We start from the raw sequence: 13290 nt of genomic DNA on the forward strand, positions 1-13290 counted from the left end.
TCCTGGCCTGCGCATGAGGTCGTGCAACCACAGAGGAAAGTTGGTGTGACTCCACTTGGAGCAGGAAAGGTGGTAAGTTGTTTTTTTTTCCCCAAGATATTATCTCCTTGAAAGACGTTACCCACAGCTGGAAAGCATTTGGCCATGACTGCTGTGCACATACTGCATGGAATAGCAGAGTGATACTGCAGAGCCGAAATGGAGAGCATCTGTGGAAACAGAACAGGCAGACTGAGGGCAGTGCTGGGCCAAAAATAACGTTTATTTCTGCATAAACACCATGGAAAAGTTAGGGATGATAGCACATATCTGTAACTAAAGTTAAAGCATGTCATGGAGCGCTGCAATTATTGTACAGATAAGCATTAGAAATGCAGGAGTTAAGTTTAAATGTAATGAAAATAGAAAAATACGTCACATCCAGATGTGTCCACTGTAGTCCTTAGTAAGTTCCCTGTATTGGGGCACACAATTTTGATTAGGTCATGGTAATGTTTATTCTTACAGACTGAACTAAGAGAGTTTTAAAGAAGCCATAGTTAGTTTTGTTTCTGTTTTCACATTTTACTGATTTACTCTTGGGTGGTAGGTGGACAGAGATACGACTACTGTGAATGCAGTGAAGAAGAAACCCACATGTTCAGTTTTCATTCCCGATCTTGTGCTTCTTGGCTTTCCACTACTAGCCTGGGGGGATGCTTACAACAGGTCAGAAATCATTTTTACCTTGAAATGATTCAGTTCAAAATTAACACAGTTGTAACTAACTTTGAAAGGATTAAAATATAAGTACCGTGCAAGAAAGGTAAAGGCAGTGCACACCTATAATAATATGATGGGATATGTTATGTTCTTAAATTAACTTATTTTTTTATTAAATTTACCTTTTTTTTTTTTTAATTTGGCTTCTAGAGTATTCTCTAGCTGGTTTACTCTGCCATGGAAGAATAGAGAGAACCTAGAGCAAACAAACCAGCTATTGTATGCAAACACACAAACACACATTTCCTTATTGAGTTTTTCCTCTTGAATAGCTTTGGTCCACTGGGTAGTTTTTTGAAATATGCTGAACATTCATCTTTACAGAGAAAATACAGCAATGAAATATCCTCTTTCAAAGTGGTTGCCAGTGCTCCAGGTGCTGTGAGGGGCTGGAGTTAGCCCTTGACAAGATCAGCTGGGGAACTGGGGAACTCCCCAGCTCAGCTGCTCCCCATGAACACAATGGCTCCTGATAGGAGATACAGTTTATTACTTATCAGCTTTTGCCGAATGCAGATCATTCTAGGGATAAAGGGTAATGCTAAAAAATATTACTAATGCTAGAAACAGAGGAAAAATCCCAAGTGAATTAGTTATAAGGCACTGGTGAGGTTTCACATGCAGGACAGCTGAAGAGTCAGCACCATTAAGAGGCTGTTATCAAGTTATCAAGTTTCTTCAGGTCCCCAACCACATTAGCACATGATGCTTATTAAGGAGTTAACAGATAGACTTGTAAATTCTCAGAAATTGCAGCTGTGTCTCTAGGAGGCAATGATAACTTGGGAGAGGACATCCTTATCCTTCTGCAAAATGAGCTTATCCTTGGCCATGGAGTGGAGGAGCACTTCTACGAGGGATTGGATGGGACATGTGGAGGAGACAGCGGTGAAGGAGCAGGTATGAGCTGCTGGGAAGGGGAGGCAAGATGTGGACTACATCTGTTGAGGTGCAGTGTGGAGCAGAGCATGGTGTCGCCTGGGGCTGAACAGTGTGCGGATGTGGTTTGGAGCCAGCAGAAAGGGGGACCCTGGGCGCTTGTCCTGCTGTTTCTGCACATTGGAGCACTTGCAACCCTCTTCTGTGAGAGGGGAGAAGCTGCAGAGTGGGGGGAAAAAATCAGCCTTAAAGCACACAACAGGGGGGATCATCTGTGTGTATGCAGATGAGTTTTGCCTGGCCAGTTTCTGTAGGATGATACCAACCACGTAGCCCCTGTGCTATGCTGCTTGGATGAGTGGGACAGGGGGTCTAGAGCAGATACTCCTAAACTGCAGACTGTCAGTGATCCGTGAGGTTGGTGAGAAAGCACTAGAATTTGGGGGTTCTTTCATCATGAGTGCATGAGGATGAAGAGGTATGTGGTTCCTGTGAATAACTCTGAGTGCTGACTGTGGTTGCCCTCCTCCCCTTCCCTCCAGCACTTGCTGTGTACCCAGCTCCAAGAGTCTTGCTGGTTCTCCTCCCTTTCCTTCCACACACACCATTTCCCTCCTTGCCTCTGTAATTACACAAGCCCCCCCCCCCCCCCCCCCCCGGTTTGTATTCAGGCACGGGGACCTCTGAGCAGGCTGAGTGCTGCTCCATTGTGTTGTAGGAGGTGATTTGCTCCACCAAAGGGCAATGCATGCCTGCTGGAGCACCAGTGTAACTGGGACACTGGCTATTTCAAACCTGCTGGACTAGAAGCCAGGCCTCCGGGGTTTCCCATGTGATCTAAGTTTATAAGGAGGGTTTAGGGTGGGAAAGGGATGCATATTGGTTTGATGACACCCCCCACCCCCTGAAAATGTCTTGCTATGGCCCTGCATACTCCAGCTATCCCACATCTCCATGACCACTGCAGATCCATCAGTGAAGCATGCCAAACGGCAGCAGTTTTCCCAGGGTCAGTGGGCAGGGTGGGTCTTTCTCCATACAGAGAAAGCCACAGACACCTTCCCTCTTCTGTTGCTCTCATTTTGTTTTCTCTTCTTCCCTCCTTCCTCTCCTGACTCTTTGAGTGGGTCAGAGCTGTAGCCTGGTGTGCTTAAGCAGCTATTCAAGCAGTTTGTTCAGGTCAGCCGTACCCTCTGGACGATTCCTCCGTGCAAGCAGCTCAGGGTAATTTGGTATTGCAGTCGCGGCCCATCTCTAACTCTGAATTCTAGGAAGCAAATTTTGCCCAATAAAGGGAATCAATAAGCTTCCCTGTGCATGTTCTCACCGCTGTTAACAAAACCATCACATAAGCAGTTCTTCAAATCTCTTCTCAGATATTGCTCCTAAAATATCAGCTACACAGTGTTGTTTGAAATCAGCACAAAGAAGCCTTCTGTGGTGTAACTAGCTGGTCCCTTTCACCGCTCCAGGTTGGCTGGAGATCCTGCACAGAACTTTGCTTTGCCCAAATACCCTCAGGGGTCGGTATTGGGACCGGCGCTGTTTAACATCTTTGTGGGCGACACAGCCAGTGGGATCGAGTGCACCCTCAGCCAGTTTGCTGACGACACCGAGCTGTGTGGTGCGGTCGACACGCTGGAGGGAAGGGATGCCGTCCAGAGGGACCTTGACAGGCTTGAGAGGTGGGCCCGTGTGAACCTCATGAAGTTCAACAAGGCCAAGAGCAAGGTCCTGCACATGGGTTGGGGCAATCCCAAGCACAAATACAGGCTGGGCGATGAGTGGATTGAGAGCAGCCCTGAGGAGAAGGACTTGGGGGTATTAGTGGATGAAAAACTGACTGTGAGCCAGCAATGTGCACTCGCAGCCCAGAAAGCCAGTCGCATCTTGGGCTGCATCAAAAGAAGTGTGGGCAGCAGGTTGAGGGAGGGGATTCTCCCCCTCTACTCTGCTCTCGTGAGACCCCACCTGGAGTAATGTGTTCAGCTCTGGGGCCCCCAGCGTAAGAAAGACATGGACCTGCTCGAGCAGGTCCAGAGGAGGGCCATGAAGACAATTAGAGGGCTGGAGCACCTCCCCTATGAGGACAGGCGGAGAGACTTGGGGTTGCTCAGCCTGGAGGAGAGAAGGCTCCGGGGACACCTTATAGCAGCCTTCCAGTACCTAAAGGGGCCTACAAGAAAGCCAGAGAGGGACTTTTTACAAGGGTATGTAATGATAGGACGAGGGCTAATGGCTTTAAACTGAAAGAGGGTACATTTAGATTAGATATTAGGAAGAAAATCTTCACTGTGAGGGTGGTGAGGCACTGGAACAGGTTGCCCAGAGAGGCTGTGGATGCCCCATCCCTGGAAGTGTTCAAGGCCAGGCTGGATGGGGCTTTGAGCAGCCTGGTCTAGTGGAAGGTGTCCCTGCCCTTGGCAGGGGGTTTGGAACTAGATGATCTTTAGGGTCCCTTCCAACCCGTTCTGTGATTCTATGATTCGGGGCAGGGGGAGCAATTGGAGAGCAGTGCATGTGGCTTGGAAACTTGTGGGAGAGTAGGCTGCTGCTTCTGCACCGGCTGCATTAGAAAATCTAAGCAGAGAACGAACAAGGAATTTGGCTGGTGAAATGAGAGGATCAGCTTGCAATGCGGTAACTTCGCACCTGGTAGCAGGAAAATAAGGGTCTGGGTAGGACTGTGCAGAGCTTGGATGGGGCAGGCTGGGGATCAGTCTGTCTTGTACCTCTGTTGCATACTGAGATAAGCAGAATTGAATGACTGTGCTCCATGTGTCTGCCTCCAGAAAATGCAAACTTCAGCTTCCCAAAAGCAGATTTTCTGTAGATGAACTGTTTTGCTAGTTTTTTGATTGAAAAAGTATCTTAACATAAGAATAATTCCAGAAGAGAAACCAAGGGCTAGTTTACATTGCATGCTGCAGTAAAAAAGACTGATAGAGGATGTCACCAAAAAAATCAAAAAAAGGGGAAACACTTCTAAAAAGCCAATAGTTTTTCATACAATCTTTCATGTTCTACTAAAGGCCATTTTTCAACCAAATGATTCTTTGCCTTGTCCTAGGCTTGAAAAATGTTAAGCAGCATCTCCCAAGGCCATGCTAGAGAGGCTGGGAGGGAAGGGGAGCGATTGCATTTTGCTGAAGGGGCTCCAAGCCACAGCGGCTGTGCCTGGGATGACTTTCTGGATATTTCATGCTCTCAGTCCTTGCCTTTAAGTTCAGTTTTGCCTCTGAATTTTTTGGTGCTACTTCTACTTTTATCTCTGTGGTGCTCTTATGAAGTGGGTGGTTATGCTGGAAGGATCCTGGACTCAGTGGTGCCGACATCTCTCCAGATGGGCATCCCGTGCTGGCTTCACCTACACCAGGTTATGCCAGGGTGACTGTGAGTCAGACAGGAGGCTGTAGCCCCTACGCAAATGGGCATCACACAGCTCAAGGTCTGGTTTTGGCCCACAGAGCTGAGAAGAGGGCAACCCTTGTAGATGCTGTGACTGAAGAGAAATGAGGGTGAGCTCTGCTCATCCATGAACCTCACAGCAAGTCTGCTTCCAGACGGATGTTTGTTTGCTGGTACAACCCCAAGGAAGGATGCATCCATGCTACCACAGAGCATTGGTTTATCAATGGAGCTGTGCCCATGCTAGGGTATTGTAACATGCTAAATGGAGTCATAAAGCCCTTCTGCAGCTTCTGGGCACTAGCTCCTCCAGCACATCATCTTAGTGAGCGCTAAGGCTGGGGGACTGGCTGGGCTTTAGGAGCAGAGTGAGCAACCTGGAGCTGAGCATCCACTGGCTGTAGCCACGCTGGCGTGCGAGTGTGCTCTGTGCTGCATCCCGCTGCACCCATCCCCAAGTGCTTGGCCTGGCTCTGTTTTCACAGAAACCTGGATCCACGCTCCAGTAGGTCAGGTCTGGATGATGCTGCTGCGTTTGCTGTCTCCACTCACTGGCTGTCATAACTGCTGCTGCCCTTCAGAGGAGGCTGAACTGTCTTGCCAGGCTTCTGAGAAATGGACCTTTGTGCAATGCCAGCTTGTTTACGCCTCTAACCTGAGCCAAGCACTGCGTGCTTTTTAGTCTGGCTATCTAGAGAGATCTGCAGTGAAGTAGGGAATTGTTCCGTTACAGAAACTGTGGTTGAAAATGAAGTTATTTTTCTAATGGGCCAAATATATACATCAAAATCTTACAGAAAAGACCCAACAACTGCAGTTTAAAATGACTTGGCAGGATCTGTTGACACATTTGCTTGCCACCTGATTTATTGCCAATGTGGGTTTTACTGCTGGAATGAAAGACCTGTGGCTACAGGTCTGCTATTTATCCCTGCAGGCTCCTGTCCTGCCTGCTGCTATACACCCCAGCTGGACCTGGGGATGGGAGAAGGGAAGGACCAGCCTTCAAGGAAATACTGGGTTTGCAACTTCCACGCTCATTTTGTCTTGGCCTCTTTGAGATGCCTGTTGGACAGGATGACTACAAATTGCTTCAGTGGTGGTACTTTTTGTATGGTAGACAATGGACACTGTGTAAAGGAAGGATGATGCGGCCAATAGACTCTTTGTATACTCACACACATGCATGCACACGCATTATATATATATAATATTTTGTTGAGGACTTTGTTCACAAACTGCCTGTTTGAGTTTGTAGAGTATTTTCACCTGAGAATTTCAATGTGATTGCAGGGATTTCTCTTTTCTTCCTCGTCACACTAAACCTTTGTGACTTGGGTTTGGAGGCCCGGCTGTTCCTCTGCCACCAGCAGCCCATCCCATGGTGCTGCTTATGGTCTCCCTCACTCTCCTTGTCTTCCCAGCCTGTCCTTCCTAAAGAGCCTGTGTCCATCCATGGCAGCACTTCAGTCGTGTGAGCTATCCCACCACGTCTCTCTGATCTCAGTGAGATCATAGCTCTGTGGCTGCACACAGACCTCAAATTCCTCCTGACTGGATTAGACTGGGAAGGAAGAAGCAAGGTTCCTTTTGCGAAATGAGGTCCAATAATCAAACTTACTATTAATATCTAACTGTAATTTAGCTCAGATCTCAGCTGTCACTCAGCGTGTCCATTCAGGACATTTCACAGCTGGCGTTTCTGTGAGAAGAGCCCTTCTCTGCCACAGAACCAGCTCTTCCCCTTGGTCCTTCCTCATCACTGGCGGCTCCTGGCCCCCTGTGGGTCTTTGTTCTCCTGTTGTGCTCAGTGACTTTTTCATACACCAGCTTTGAACTAGCAAAAATGAAGCAGGGACACTTTTTCAGGTCTCTCAAGCAGGAGCTACTTACTGTTGAAACCTACCATTTCTAATTGCTTTTCCCGTTGGGCAGCCATGTTTCTCCTGACACCTGTGCTTTCATGGAAATACAGCCCAAGAAAACCAGGGTCAGTGTTCATTACTTCTCTTATGTATTCAGCAGTCCCTTTCTCACTGGCAGGGAGTTCCTCCTTTCAGCTAGCTGATGTCTCATATGCCATCAGAAACAATGGTTAGACAAATGCATCCTGAGCACTATAGTTACCTACTTATTCCTGGCGTTTTGCAGTGACTGTGTGACATGTTGATACAAGAAGCAGAGAAAGCGAGAAGCTCTCCCTGTGTCTTTCAGACAGGGTAAGACATACTTAGCACTCTTTGTTTCAGGGAATTCTGTCACTGATCTTTTTAGTGGGACTCCTGAGTTTCCTGAAAAGATGTTTTATAGAGTGGTGGGAATGTATGGAGGGGAAGACCTCTGGATCTGGTGGGAGTAGTGGTCAATGCCACGATTGCTTAGGATTGCTGTACCAGATGACACTGACGGCTCTTTCCAAACTTGTTTATCTCTGTATCTGTTGGCTTAGTCTTTATGTTTGTGGCTCTCCACTTTCTTTACATTATTCAGAGCAGTGACAACGAGGGTCTTGTCATGGAAAAGCTGAAGTCATTTTAACTATGATTGGCAGTGATCACTGTCAAACAAACATGAAGGTTAGAGAATGTTGTCTGTCTTTTAGACATTACCAACTTGGACTAAGCTAAAGATATCTATGAACCATCTACATGCTTCAAACAAGTGCTTCCCTTAGATTCATCAATCAATTAGCTTTACAAATTGCTGTGATGATGCTGACATGTTTGATGGGCTGAGCAAAATGAGATGGTTTGAGGTGTCATTTTATCAAAGACCTCAAACTTTGATGGGCATGTGAAAAAAGAGAAACAATTTTTTCCCACCAAACCTGTTCAAGCTGAGCTTTGGCATAAAGACTCCCTTCATGCTTGAGCATGGGGTGATGGCTTCAGCTGCCATCAGGTACTGTCTGCCAGTGTCTATTTGTTTTCCCACCAAGTAAATCTGAGGAACTTTCTAGAGAATAAAGGATACGAGCAAGTCTGAATTAAGGGTATAAGTACCCAGGCACTTCTTTAGAAAAGCAAGGCTGGAAAACTAGATCAATCCCCAAGCAGGCTCAACCTCAAGTTTGAACCTCTAAGAGAAACAGCAGGATGCATATCAAATTGCGGGGTTGTGTTACTGTGCTACAGTGGTAGCACTGCTTGATTCTATTTTAATAGAGCTGAACAAAATGGGAAGTGCTTCTCTTAAGAAAGTCTCAATAGCTACATTTTGGGGAGATTTGGTGATTCAAATCCATTTTGTTTGATCGGAACTTCCTCTTGCCACTTTTCTTCTCTAATGTGCTTAGAAGCCATTTCTTACCGAGCAAAGAGTGTGTGGATACAGAAGTCAGCCCAAATGCTGTCTACAGTGTTTGACCTAGATTTTTTCAAGGCACTTAGCTATACACACGCATGCACAAAATCTAAATTCAGCCAAGTGTCTAGCTTGCATGAATGGTTGTGCTGGTAAATCAAAAAACCACTAATGCAAATGGACAAAGACTTTTTTTCACACAATTCCTGATCAGTACGTGGCAGTGTAGAGAGTACACTTGCAAACTTAACATGCAGTTAAACATGCATTTTTCACAACTAAACTCCCTTGGAAAATATTAGTCCTGCACACTAATTAGTCAGAGATCAGAATCCAACTTGATCCCAGAAAATATGCTCACTTGGCCAAAAATACGAAAATGGTTGTAGATATACATATGCATATATTTCTGGTTTGCATGTACAGTTAACTCTAAATGCACGTATTTCAGAACAGGATCTAGATAGTGTCTTCTTAATTAGGCTGGTGGCTTTATGAAACATTTCCAGTTGCAATAAAGTGCTAAGTAGCGGAAAAGAAAGAAATCGTATCTGGAGAAAAAAAATGCACTACTTTTTTTCTGGCCTGGCAGGAGTCTGCAGGCAAAAGTCTGTGTGCCCATAAGAATCATCTGCATAAAGAAAGATCCCTAACGTGCAAACTTTACAAGAGCTGACATGAATGTGTATCTGAGTTAGAGAGATGTCAGTCTGGCTTTCAAGCATTGTCACAGCTGCTAAGTTATGGGCTGGACATCCAGTTTGTTCCAGATGAGCGAACTGGATTGCAGATCCTGATGTGTTAACCATTAGGGGCTCTGCCTGGAGAACCCAAAGATGTCAGCAAGAAATGGGGTGGCGAGCTATTTAATCTGACAGAGAACAAGGAGCACATCTTCATGGTAGGCACTTATTCAAATGGCTCCAATTCAAAACATTTAGAGGCTTTTGTTGGCAAAAGCTCTGTCACAGTTGCCATGTTAGCCCTGGCTCTTATGACCAAAGGGAAAGTTCTGTGGGTATGAACATTGCATTCCACACTGTTGTCAACGTGCGTTGTTGGTTTTACCATACGCTGGACCTTTCCAAAGCTTTGGAGAGCCATTATCTTACTGTCAGAGGAGCTCTGCCTCCAGTGGTTGAGCCGACCTCAATTATTCTAGAATAATTGGGGCAGTGAAATTCTGTGTTGTGGTGGGAGCTTTCCTCGGCACTGTTCTGCTCCAGCTCAGGTTGCTGAGACCATTTGAGCTCCTCGGCTGCTTGCAGTGCTTATCAGCCCTGGTGGATGCTGCCTCTTCTCATCCCCACTGACTCCTGGTCATCATGGACAAACATACATATAGACTCTCGGACAACACATGCGACTTGGCCAGCTTCTAAGAAATGGGTGGGAACTGGGAATAGGAGACCACTCTTGGCGTGTCCTCTTTTCTTAGTAACAAGAAGGCAAATGTAGACTGAGTTTGGGCATGCAGGGAGCCGGTTTGTGACCCTTTTGCTTTTGAGAGTGTGGTGCTTAGAGGACCCACTTCACCTGCTTTCCTGCCACCCTCCACTTCCTTCCACAACTGGCTGCTGACATGGGCACCTGCATTCTCTGCTCAGACCTAAAACATTCATTAGGGACATAATGAACGTTCTTGTAGTTAGAAAACAGTAGGAATAGGGAAAATTAAATCCATTAGAAGTACAAACTGGGGCTGTTAGAACTTCTCTTGACCTGAGGGGCCTCAGACACGGGTCTGGTGTTCTTATTATGTCACACCTTATACAAATAGGGGATAAAATAGCAGTTCCTGCCCCAGTGAGCAAGAAGATGTTAGGGAGACAGATGAGTAGAAACATGAGTTAGAACTTCTGACAGCAAAGTGCTGCAGTAGAAGGTTATTTTAGAACTTGCTGCCTCAAGGGAGTTTGGACTTTCTTGCCTTGCAGTCAGCTAAAGATGTTGATGCCTATTTAGTAAGAATTAAACATATTCTCTCAACTTCAGGCATTTCTCTTAAGTTGCTGTAAGTAAAGTCTACTTTTTTTCCCTTCAAATTTCTCTGGGTGCATGGCTTTTGATACAGCATAAAAAGCAGAAGGTTCAAATCAGACTTACAAACATAGCTGTCATTCAACTCTCTCCTTGGTAAAAGCTGTATTAATATATACTGAAGTGTCTCAGCTAGTGATCAAAATTGCTCATGCATTGCCATGGCAATGCAAAGGAAACTGAATTCCAATGTGACAAAATACCTCATCTCTTTACCCAGTCATTATCATTGACATTGTACAAACATACAACACTGAAAACAACTAGGTGTCTAGTGACACTGGAATGGGGCAGGTCAGGGTACCTGGCTCTCCTGAAGAGTGCTGGAGATTATTCCCCTCCCACATCCTATGATGGATTTGCTTTGGGTTTTGTTAGTTGGTGACTTTTAGAATCCTCAGCTCTTGGATGTGCCTTTTTTTGCTTTACTTAACAATAATGTGCTTGTGGCTGTGGTGGTTGTAGAGAAAATGCAGCAAGGATACTTGCTGAAAGAGAGCGTCCAACCCTTGTCTCTTGTTCCCTCTGCTCCCACTCAGCAATGTGTGCCCTCTTTTGTTTACATTATCCCAAGGAACTCTTTCATGTCTCTTCACTTGCCCCAGTCAATAATCATTGCTTTTCCAGAATCACCTAATTCCCACTGGGCTCCTTGTTTACCTGTGGGCTGGGCAGGGGGCAGCGTGTGCTGCTTGGTGGCCAAACACCATGCTTTCTCTGGCTGACTTGAAGGCTAGTGAACAGTTTTTCAGGCTGTGCTCTTTGCAGATCTCATTTTAAAATTTATAATAAAAAGATTAAAATAATAGAAAAACACTTTAAGAATAAGGTAAATACCATGGTTTTTCAGCAGCCCTAAAGAGTTTGGAGCTAGTTTTTTTCAGTGTTTGGTTTTGGCAATTCTACAACTGTCAAGCTCTAATGCTTTTGCAGGTACTGACAATCACTAGCAAAGCTTGAACCCAGCATTTATATGCACCCTTGAAGAGGTGGATGGTTTCCAAATACATGCACTGTTCAATCCTTTAACTCTTCAAAACAGGGGCCATGATGCTGGGACCAAAACAAAGAAACAAGTCGTCTTCTGTCTTCCTTTTTTGGATGAACTCTGACCAAAGGGGACTGCATGTTCTCAGCTACGCTGGACTCAATGATCCACTATTTTTCACTGGTGTTTAAGATGGTTTTTTTTTCTTCTTTGTGCCTCAAAGCACTTGTAAAAACACATTCTGATGCCCACACTTGTTCACAAACACAAGGCAAGGTCCCAAGCCAAGAGAAGTTCTTATGGGAGAATTGACCAGAGATGCACAAAAGTGAAGATATTTTCCATTCTAGGGTTCCCTATCAACTTGATATTTCTACGTACAATCAAGGAGTTTGTATCAGCTTTCCTTTCAGAGTTTGTGTGCGCACGACTTTTCTATGATACTTTCAAAAATGAAATTTAATAGCTGTATTATTTCATCTTCTATGGAAGAAAAACAAACATGAAATACAGACAAACAGAAAGATCCTGTCAAATTCTACCTTGTAACCAAATATGCTTTCAGAGTAAATGACAGCAATGAGAAGAAATAGCATGTAAAAAAAGAAAGCGCACAGACTAAGTCTGAATTCTAGGGCTAAGTTTTCCCAGTAATGGAGAGTTGTGGTGCTTTCAACTCTGTCTCCACTGAAATCCATTAAGACTGCTGCATAACCTCTTGTCCCTCTTTATAACTTGCATGTTGTCACTGCTTTTCAAACCCATCACTCCTAAGAATGTCGCTCTGGGAAGGGCACACAGCACTAATAACAGGAGCTGCATGTGAAGGAACTCCATTGTCAGGGAGATGCTCTGGAATATGCTACAGAGGATAGTATTGCAAAAATGTCACAATACATCCTCCTGATAATACATTCCCTGTGAGCTATACAAAGAGCAGAGAGAGGTATTTGTATGGCAGCAGACACCTCAGAGCCATGATATGAATTTGCGAGTAGCTTCGTATGTGAATGTGAAAAAGTTGCTTTCCTCAATTCTTTTTACCCTCCCAGCCCCTCTCAGTGCACAGAACAGAGGCTTGAGCAGAAAGAGTAGAAACCACCCACGGCAGAACTGCCACCCTTGAGTTACGATCAGTCATTGTGCCAAACTGTCCCCATCCTTCAGGGCTACACCACAGAACTGCACCCCAGTGCCTTGGGCATCTGCCCCCTAAAACAGGACACAAGCAATTTGTCCCATCTCTCAGGTTGCTTGAAAGTGGATTATCTCTCCCTCGTGTATAGCTGACCAAGGAGTTTCCCCAGCTCCAGCTCAGGCAGACCCTGAAATGAAACTGGTTGTAAGTACAATACGTGCCACGCTTGTTCTCGTGTCCTTCCTCTGGTCTTGACCATGGTTGGAGCCAGGATACCAGATGAACCTTTGGCCACTCTTACCAGTACAACTGTTCTTATCTCCTTGCAAACCCTACCCAGTGCTTGGCTGTTGCTACCTTCCAAAATGGGCTGATTCGGATTCCAGAAGCAAAGCATCGCTCTGACTCCCCTGCCATGAACCTGGATTAACTGCCACCACCAATGTCACTTAGTGGAACTCAATATCCTCCATCGTCTGGGTGTCATGTTATACTCACTAGCTAATTGTTTCTTGGGGCTCCTACCCTCCTCCTGGTTGGACTGTTTTATCTTCTCACAACATGCTGAGGAAACAGGATCAGAAGAGTTAAATGAATTGCCTGAGGTCCCACAGCAAGTTTAGTCTAAGGGTACCTGCCTCCAGCTGTCTGACCTCCAGCTGCCTCGCCTCTCTGCTGCTTTGTTTTCACATCTGTCTTGAAGGTACCATTAAACACTCCTTTCAAGTAAGTACATCCAGATAAGGAAAGGGTTAAAATTTACCGTGTTTAT

The 13290-nt window shown here is 45.4% G+C and overlaps 1 long non-coding RNA gene across 1 annotated transcript; it reads left to right on the forward strand.

Moving 5' to 3' along the window:
* Positions 1 to 1571: 1571 nt before the first annotated feature.
* LOC127023307 (uncharacterized) lies at positions 1572 to 13068 on the forward strand. Its single transcript, XR_007767420.1, has 2 exons — positions 1572 to 1662; positions 11435 to 13068. It is a non-coding gene; the product is annotated as an uncharacterized LOC127023307 (long non-coding RNA).
* Positions 13069 to 13290: the final 222 nt, after the last annotated feature.

This window comes from Gymnogyps californianus, chromosome 17 (assembly GCF_018139145.2).
Source record: "Gymnogyps californianus isolate 813 chromosome 17, ASM1813914v2, whole genome shotgun sequence".
Classification (NCBI taxonomy): Eukaryota; Metazoa; Chordata; class Aves; order Accipitriformes; family Cathartidae; genus Gymnogyps; species Gymnogyps californianus.